Raw genomic sequence first — 9,918 nt, forward strand, 5'->3', positions numbered from 1 at the left:
GATCAGGGGTGCCCAAACCCCGGCCCGGGGGCCACTTGCGGCCCTCAAGGCCTCTCTATGTGGCCCTCAGGGAGCCCCTAGCCTCCAATGAGCCTCTGGCCCTCCAGAGATTTGTTGGAGCCCACACTGGCCCGATGCAACTGCTCTCAGCGTGAGGGCAACTGTTTGGTCTCTCGAGTGAGCTGTGGGATGAGGGCTCCCTCCACTGCTTGTTGTTTCATGTCTGTGATGCAGTAGCAGCAGGAAAGGAAAGGGCAGCCTTGCTTTGTGCAAGGCCTTTTATAGGCCTTGAACTACTGCAAGACCTTCATTCATTCATATAAGTTCACCTTTAATATATTCATTTATGTAAATTTATTCAAATTTGAAATGTAAATTAATTCGGCCCCCAACACTGTGTCAGAGAGATGATGTGGCCCTCCTGCCAAAAACTTTGGACACCCCTGTCCAAGATTAAGGAGCTTATAGGGCAATTAAAATTGGAGAAAGCAGCAGGGCCAGATGTGATACCTCAGATGTATTTAAAGCCAAATCAGAATGGTGGGTGCCAATTTTAGCAGACCTTTTCACCCAGATCAACAGTACAGGGATTATCTCTAAATCTTGCACTCATTCTATACTAGTCCCTATTTATAAGAAAGGTGAGAAAAAGCTGCCCGGTAACTATAGGCCAAGGGTCTCCAAACATTTTGGCCAAAGGGCCGCTTCAAATATCTGACACAATGTTGAGGGCCGGGGAAAAAAAATTTAAATATAAAATTTATTTAAATAATTAGAGATGGAACTTAGATGAGTGAATAAATGAATGAATGGGCTCATTCATTCAACCTCTCTGGCCCTTGAACACCCTCCAGACGCAACCAGAGCATAGTTCCAGTCATGTTTGGCCAAGTGGGCCAGAGGCTTTCAGGGGACAAGAGGCTGGCCGCGGGCCGGATAGAGGCTTGCTGCAGGCTGCATCTGGCCCCCAGGCCAGGGTTTGGAGACCCCTGCTATAGGCCAATAAGCCTTCTGTCCAACACTGGAAAGTTATATGCGGCCATCTGCTCAGGAGATTATCCTCCTGGGTGGCTGAAAATGACATCTTAGGACCCGAGCATGCCGGATTTAGATCAGGAAGATCCATAATGGATCAATATATGATTTTATCACATCTTATTTTTAGCAGACTTCTCAATCTCATGCCCAACTATATTCAGCATTCTTGGATCTTAAGGCTGCGTTTGACTCTATGGATAGAGAGCTTCTGTGGCATAAATCAGATGGGAGTGGAGAAGAGACTCCTTATGTTAATAAAAAGATTTTATTCTAACACCTCTTGTCAAGTTAGGGTCTCGGTGGCTGGTAATCTATCTGAGTCAATTTCTATAAATAGAGATGTTAAAAAAAGGATGTGTCCTTGCACCTCTTTTATTTAATCTTTATATCAGAGGTCTCCAAACCCAGGCCCAGGGGCCAGATGCGGCCTGCAGCAAGCCTCTTTATGGCCTGCAGCCAACCTCTTCTCCCCTGAAAGCCTCTGGCCCACTCACCTGAACATGACCAGAACCGTGCTCTGATTGTGTCTGGAGGGCGTTCTGAGGGCCAGAGAGGTTGAATGAATGAGCCCATTCATTCATTTATTCACTCATCTAAGTTACATCTCTAATTTATTTAATTTTTTTTTCCAGCCCTCCACACCACACCAGATATTTGATGCGGCCCTCTGGCCAAAAAGTTTGGAGACCCCTGCTTTATATTAATGATTTGGCTTCTGCTTTAGCCGTGGTAAAATTGCCCTAAATTAGTATACTTCTGATACCATTATTTTGTATACTGATGATATGGTATTGATATCCCACACCAAGGTAGGCCTAAAGTGACTGGTAAAGGGCTGCATTGTTTATCTAGTTAAGACCCAGGGTAACTCCTTTATACTAGCCACATTAACAATATTTAATTATAAAGTCTCATCATGGCTTTTGTTTGGAATTCAAATAAGGCAAACTGCATTTAGTGTGGAAATTAAAAGGGTACAAGCTTTGTTTCTTTATAAGATATTTGGATTGCCACATTGTGTGTCTTATGCAGTGCTATGTTTAGAAGCTGGTCAACTACGTTTAGAACAGCCAGCATGGGTCAGGTTTTTTAAAATATTGGCTGCATGTCTGCTTTACAACTGATCCGATATCTTTTTTTAAAGAACATTTTATTAGATGCCATCCAACCCCTGGGTTTTTTTTTTTTTATTAAGAAAACACAATCTATGGGACTATCCATAGAAATTTTGAATCTGAAACTAGGACCCATAAGATTCTTCTGGCTAGACTGATAGATATAGGCAGACAAGAGGTTTATGCAGAAGCCACTAAAAGCTGCTCATCACCAACTGAATTTACCTTTAACATATGGGATTAGGCCAAAATAATCTGTTTTTGACAGATAACCCCCAGGTGCGATGGGCCTATTCAATGGCTAGATGTATTTCCATCAAACATTCTCAAAGCTAGATTTGAAGGTCTGGGGGCTAAATGCGAAGGGCCTTGAGACAGTGCCCCATATACTTTTGTATTGTCCATGGTACAATGATCTGTGCCAACTATATCTATATCTGCACTTATGCCAGCTTCCTATGAATTCAGATCCAGATCTTATTCATACCTTGTCAGGAGCCAAGGGTGAGGTATTCATGCGTTCAATAGCAAATTATTTACAATTAATTATTCAAAGACAGACAGTAATCATTAGATTGCACAAGACTGTTTTGTAATCTGAGGACTAGCCTACTATGTAACATACCAATTGTAAAAGATAAAATGCATGATTTGCTTTAGCCTCCCATATGATGACTTTTTTTTGTATGTGCTATGAATATGTATGTATTTATTCTATGCCAAAAAAGAGTAAGTAAGTAAGCTAGGAGCTGAAAGGGTCTTGGGGAAGACGCCAAAGAAATACAGGAGTCCCTTGGCTAACGCTAAGTCCTGGAGCCACCCCGGCTCTCTGATCTTGTTCCAGGCTTAGACCTCCCTGTTAGCTCTTCCAGCTTCTGCTTTTCTTTCCTCTCAGCACCCTGCTGGAGCTCCCCACATCAGCTCCCCACATCCCCTGGTCTTCACTCCCATCCCACCTGGCCTTTTTGTATCCCAGCAGAAGGTCATCTGGTCACAATTGTGTTGGGTTCCAGCGAAGTGAGTGAGCAGCGCTGTGCCCCTTACAGACAGCCCAGACTGCAGACTTCTCACTACTTCTCTTCCAGGCTTGTTGGCAGCCCTGCCAGGGAGCTGGACAGAACCTTCTAAATAAGGATCAAATTAGATGGAACTTAAACCTTGTCAGGCAGGCTTATGTGTATGCCCACGTGTAACTGTGTGTAAATCACAGACACAGGAGGCCCCACTCTGCACCAGGCCTATGGTTGGGTTAAGAAGCTTTTTCCTTGTGCTGCAGCTGCAATCCAGATGGGAGCAGCCTTCTGTACCTGTTGTTCACACAACAAAGAACACACAAGTTCAAAAGACAAGGTTAAAGTCATGTCTACTCTGACACAGTCATTTAAGCACCAACACCTGTGTGTGGAGCTCTGGACTTGCCACTGCTTGGGGAAGACTGGAAGAGATATTATTGTTATCTGGTGTGCTCCCTGGGGCATTTGGTGGGCCGCTGTGAGATACAGGAAGCTGGACTAGATGGGCCTATGGCCTGATCCAGTGGGGCTGTTCTTATGTTCTTATGTAGGAAGTACCACCTGCACAACTGTAGATCTGCCCCCCCCCCCAGCCAGTTATAGTGTTGTCATTTTTTCCTCCTTGGCAGCTGATGGTGTCCTGGCTGCAGTCCTCCGAGGATGACCAGCGTGAGCGGGCCATATGGAGCAGTGCTTCATTGCTTAACTTTGTAGCTAACAAGCTAAAATTGAATGTGAGTAGCCTTGGACCTCCAGTCTGTTAGAAGAGCTGTGGAAAAAGCCCTGCACAGCGGAGCCAAGTTGCATGTACCTGATGCTATCCCCTCTTTCCCAGGCCACTCTGCCCCTTTTCTCTCCTCAGACATGCTGCAGCACAATGGCTAGTAAATGTGTGAGGAGACCTGTAGGTGCTTGGGCAGTCTATCGGGTGTAACCCTCCTGCTGGCTGTCCAATTCCCCCCCGCACCGTTGGATGCAGCTTGCACTTTGCCAGCATGGCTGCATAATTGCCAATGGTGGGTGATCAGACTGGGCAGCTTGAGCTCCTCCTCCACAACTATGGTCTGCTTGCCTTGATGAAACTTTTTTGCAATCAGCACTTCTCCAACTACTGAGGCAGCAGGCAGAGCCAGGATCTACCCCTGACTTGCCAGGTGCCACCCACTGTTTATTTATTATTTTTATTATTTTATTAAATTTATACCCCGCCTTTTTGCCCAACGGGCACACAAGGCGGCTTACAACACCTTAAAAATACAACATTAAAGCACAATTTACAATAATTAAAAAATCTAAAAACAAACAAACCCCGTGGATTTTCATATAAAAAGCAAGAACGCCAGCCAGCTTGTCAACAATTAAAAGCTTTTTGAAATAAAAAGGTCTTCAGTCCACACCGAAACATTATCAACGAGGGAGCAGTTCTCAGTTCTACGGGGAGGGTATTCCACAGTTCGGGGGCCACCACCGAGAAGGCCCTCTTCCTGGCCGCCGCCCCTCTCACAGTCTCTTAGTGGCGGCACAGTGCTTGTTCCCACCAAGCACTGCCTCATAATCTGCTGGCCACCACCCACAGCTTCCTGCCTCCACTCCCTGCATCCTCCATACTAAAAGCCACCTTCCAGTAGCCAAGTTTAGCTTCAGCTCAGTGCAAATGGTGAGTGGTGAGGTGCAGCATGACATCAGTTAAAACCAACTGCGGGAAGGTTTGTACATCACCATATCACCATCTGCATCCATGCATTCATATCCTAGGCCAATCTGTGGCCAAAAAAATGGCCAATCGCTCTTGGATGCATCTTGAAGTTCCTTTGGGCAGAAGTGGGGGGGGGGGGCAAAGCACACCATGTTCCTTGATACCCTGCAAATGCAAAGTCTCCTCCTGTGTGTGCTGGACACGGCTGCTGAATCTCAACTGCTTTTGTCCCATCAGACACTGTCCAAGTTCACCCGGCTGGGCCATCTGGTGGCAGTGTTGGGGATCTGCTGCGGGGACCCTGTCAAGTCAATCAGCTCAAAGGCTGCCAAGAGTGTCCATCTCCTCCTCGCTGTCGTGCTGGGCCAAAAGAGTAAGAGACTAACACTGTGAGCATGTTTTGGCCTTGTTCCTGGAGGGAGAAGTCAGTAGTGTCCACTTTGTCTTTCCTTTTCCCTTTTCTCTCCCATACCAGTGGGGGCAGTAGTTGGGAACACCTACATTCCAAATAGTGGAGGTTTGAATTTATACTCCAAAAATTGCCATTTCTAGGAGTGTGCATGATAAAGAAACCCCTTCCTCCTGTGTGTTTTTTAAATACCTGCTTGCAGCTGTTGCTCCCCCAGTCTTCTTTTGCTTTAGGTGGGAGAGGGAGGATGCATTTCCATAGCCCAGGCATCGAGGCATGATCCTAGCTGGGAGAACAGAAACAGCAGAAAGGACCCCTGATTCCATCTCTGAAATGTGGGAGAGCGTGTGCAGTCTCGAGTGCCTCACCAGAAGGGGCATCAGCACACAGACCAGGAGTTACTGGCTACTGCACAGGCTTGGCCAGCTGAGCAACTACCCTTGCAAAATCCTTCCCGTTGGCAGTGCAGTGCTGCTAATTCACCCCAACGTCTAGGGATTCTGTGTCTGTTTTCCGGTTCACTGCTAGATTTAAATTTTAAATTGTATTATCTTCTGTTGTTTGTGGTGTTTGCTTTAGTAAAAACTTTTTGAAATTTTATATGAAAAGGCAGTGTGTATATTTTTAAAAATAAAAAATAAGCACAATTGCCAAGCAGAATTCAAAGTGCTGGGGTGACTACCCTTTAAAACCCTAAAAGGCTTTGAAGGTGGTTATTAATTTTGATTATTGTCCACTGCCTTGTAAGTACATGGTAAGTACATGGTCCTTCTTTACATGAGTGAATGCTGATACTAACAAAACTTGTGTCTATAAAACCCTGCAAATGCCTGATCTTGTCTGATCTTTGAAGCTAATCAGGGTCAGGCCTGGTTAGTACTTGGATGGGAGACCACCTGGGAATACCGGGTGCTGTAGGCTTATACCATAGTCTTTCGAGACTGAAGGCTGCCAACCACTGTGTCTGTAAATTAGATTTGTTATATGTTTTATATCATTGTTTTAACTCTTAGCTGCCTTGAGTGCTCTGGATGGGCAGAATATCCATTTGCTTAAAAAATAGCCCTCTGTTTAAGCAGTTGCCATGTTCTTGCTATGTACCAAGATGGCTCTGGAAGGGTCTGGAGCCGAGGGTGGGGAGAAGGCACCAGTCCTGCTGCCAAGCAAGGGAGATGTTGTGACACTGTGAAGGAGAAACATTAATTGGGGGGGGGGCTGTTTGACCGCTTCTCCCTGCCTGAAACCTGAGCGGGAGCCCTAGACTGAGAATCTGAAAGGTCTTCCTGAAGAGTCCTCCCAAGGTTCTCTCCAAATCTGTGGGCTGGATTTGTGCTGACCACTGAAGTGGGGTGATGTTTTCATCCCTGTGTGTCTCAGTTGCGAGGCTGGATGAGAAGAACGTCCACACAGAAGCCATCAAGAGGAAGCATAAGGAATTCCTGGAATCATGGAACCCACTGGTGTTTCTCAAAAACCCCTCTCGAGTGGCAGAGGTACGTGGATCCCCTGGGAGCTGCAACTGTGGATTATCAGCAGTGTAGCAAAATGCCTGGTGTGTAGAGTGGCCAACTCAGACTGCAGATATTCCTGGAGGTTTTGTTTCCATGAAGTTGTTGTGCCTAGTAAGCCAAGAAGTCCAGCTGCTGCCCCTGTTAACATCTTCAAGGTTGCATGCAGTTTTCTCATAGAAAGTGATGCTGATCCCTGGAGACTCCAGGCCAGTCCTGCTGGTGTTATGACTGGTACAATGGAGATCTGGCAGGGCAGCCTCTGGAAAGGGTCTGGAACCTTCTGCCGGCTCAAAATGCCGCAGCAAGAGTTTCAGCGGAAGCCAGTGTGGAGCACGTGAGTCCTCTTTTATACCAGCTTCTAGCCCATTTTCAGATCCAGTTCAAAGTGCTAGTTAACACCTTGAGAGCCCTAAACCATTTCAGACCAGAATTCCTCCTCCTGTATGATCCTGACCACCCACTCTCAACAGCTGGGGAGGGCTTCTTGGCTGTCCTGCTGTATGATTGGAAGGGACATAAATAAAGACCTTTCCTATGGTTGTGCCTCAGTCTGGCATTCCCTGCCCTGGAATATTTGCCTGGCCCCCTCCCTGATAACTGTCTAGCATCACTTAATGACCTTTTTGTTCATTCAGACAAATACAAAATCTATTTTATTTTTCTGATCCTGGTTTGTATGAATTGAGTTAACTACCTACGACTGCTAGCAGTGGGGTGTCCTTTAATCATTCTTTTCATGATGTTTCATTTTTGTATGCCTCTTTGGGCATTTGTAGGTTGAAAGATGGGGTATAAATGCTTTTGGTAGATAAATGTGTGGAGGGACGCTGACCACAGCCTCCTTGGAGCCATGAAGCTCTAAGCAAGGATTGGCAACTTTTCCAGCAAAGGGGCCGGACATTCGGTGATGACACCCTCACCAAACTTCTAGGTTGCGGATTTCCCAAAAGTGGCTGTGGATAACTTGGTTTGGGAGGGGAAGCCTCGCGCCCAATTTGCCGCACATTGGACAGGACATGGCAGAGCCACCTGCCCAGGCTTGTGGAATCCCTGTGTCACTGTGCAGCATAAGAACTCAGCGAGCCTGGGCAGGTGGCTCTGCCATGCCCTGTCCGGCACTCAGAAAATTGGGCACAAGGCTTCTCCTCCCAAGTTTAACTCTGAGCAGGCTGGATGACTTTGCATGGCAGGTCCATGGGTCAGAGGTTGGCAACCCATGCTCTAAGGATTTCTTCAGACAAACATCCTAAAGGGCTTTCCCCTTGCTTTTTTATTTTTATTTAACCTAGCAAAATGTATACTATGGTCTGTGTACAATACATCTGTGGAAGAATTTGTTCGGTGCAAAAGGATTCCAGGTTCTTGCATAGGTTCCACCTGGAAGCCCACCAGCACTCAGTCTTGCAGCCTTCCTTGAGAAAACTATTGTGAATGTTTAAATAAGTGTTGGTAGAGTGGAGGTGGCAGTTCTAGTTACTTGGTTTCTAGAAATCTTCAGTATCTTTAGAATTGTGTTTTGGGGTTAATTTTGCCTTGAACTATGTACTTTCTAATTGTATCTTGGAAAAAATGGAGCATAAATCTTCTGTCTATGTTGCCATCTCTGCCAACTATGCCAGTGGTGAAAGACCTTCCTTCCTTCCTTCCTTCCTCTCTCTCTCTCTCTCTCTCTCTCTCTCTCTCTCTCTCTCCAGGTCTTTGGACTCTACTTTAGCCCAAGAGAGAAGACTGACTTCATTCTGACAGCGTTAGATGGCCTGACGGAGCACTCCAGCAGCACCTCTTGCACCACCACTGAGGGGCTTCTTGCCAGCATAGCAAGGACCTGTGGTGCTGAAATAGAGAAGGTGAGGGAGGTGAGAGTTTGGAGGCTGCATGTCACAGGCTGCTGATTCTTGCCAGCGGGAGTCCTTCACGGAGCCAGTTCTGATGATGGTTCATTGCCCAAACTGACTTCACACAATGGGAGATGTATGCGCATTCACAAAATATGCACCAACTTGCCACTGCCACCCTGTCCTGTGGGGGTTGGGTGCTTTTCTTTTAATAGAGATGCAGGACGAGGTTCATCCGAACTGTCCTCTACACACACTGATCAACCTACTTTGAAGTTTAAAAGAACCATTTACTGCCTCCCATGTGATTTCAGGAAAAGTCCCAAATTTCCCCAGACAAGCCAGAAGGGGCTAGGATTATGGGCCTCAGAGCTGGTTCAGGTGATAGTGTCACCTGAACAGCCCATAGTACTTACTCCACCATCTCCTCTCCATCAATAGTCTGTTGCCTGCACTGGCCCTGCTTTTCGCCCATGACTGTGGCTGAACACCTTCTCACTTCTGTCTGCCATCCTCCCAGGTGTCAGATATCGTGGATGGGATCTGCAGCCGCCTGAATCTGATCCACCGGCTCAGCACCAGGAGACTAGTAATAAAGTTGGTGGGCTTGCTAGCAGGCAGGGCTGAACATTTGGACACCGTCATCTCAAGTCTTCTGGAACATTCATTTCCACCAGACAGGTACAGCGTTCCTCACATATGTACCATTTGAACATGGAAACTCCGGATGCATCTGGGTTGGTGTCTTAGGGGAAGGTGCTGCTAAGGGGATCTCGAACTGGGGCTCCCAGCAATTAGGCCTCCCAGCACTTTGCCACTGAGCCACCAGCGCTCTACTTCTGCTGCAAGCCTGGCAGACTGAGTGTTAAGGGCTGTTGGGATGAAGGATCAGCCTGCCAGAGCATTGGGCCAGCTGACCTCAGGGCCCGGTCCCTGCTTTCCAGGCCCCGTACATACCAAAGATACTGACGCTCCCAGCTCCCTTCCCCAGATTGATGCCTCGGATCTTGATACCCCTCTGGCTTTGACTAGACCCTCACTTCTGGGGCCTTGGATCTCTGCTTGCTGCTTTGGAACTCCACCCCTGTGCACTTGCTTCTGGCTCACTGAGTCTGCTCTCCCAAGTCATGGAATGGACCAGCCTGTGCAGCACAAAGATGCTGATGCCAGGCACCAGGCTAGACAGGAGAGTTCAGCTGTCTGTGACAGCTCAGGAGAAAGATCTTGGGGTGCTGGTGGACAGCTCGATGAAAGTGTCAACCCAATGTGCAGCAGCAGTGAAGAAGGCCACACTAGGGATC

General features: G+C 47.0%; 1 pseudogene; it reads left to right on the forward strand.

Annotated features, from left to right (window-relative positions):
• The first annotated feature begins 6,073 nt into the window (after positions 1–6,073).
• On the forward strand, positions 6,074–6,192 carry LOC136646722 (5S ribosomal RNA; annotated as a pseudogene).
• The last annotated feature ends 3,726 nt before the right edge of the window (positions 6,193–9,918 follow it).

The sequence above is a fragment of the Tiliqua scincoides genome, chromosome 3, assembly GCF_035046505.1.
Source record: "Tiliqua scincoides isolate rTilSci1 chromosome 3, rTilSci1.hap2, whole genome shotgun sequence".
NCBI lineage: Eukaryota > Metazoa > Chordata > Lepidosauria > Squamata > Scincidae > Tiliqua > Tiliqua scincoides.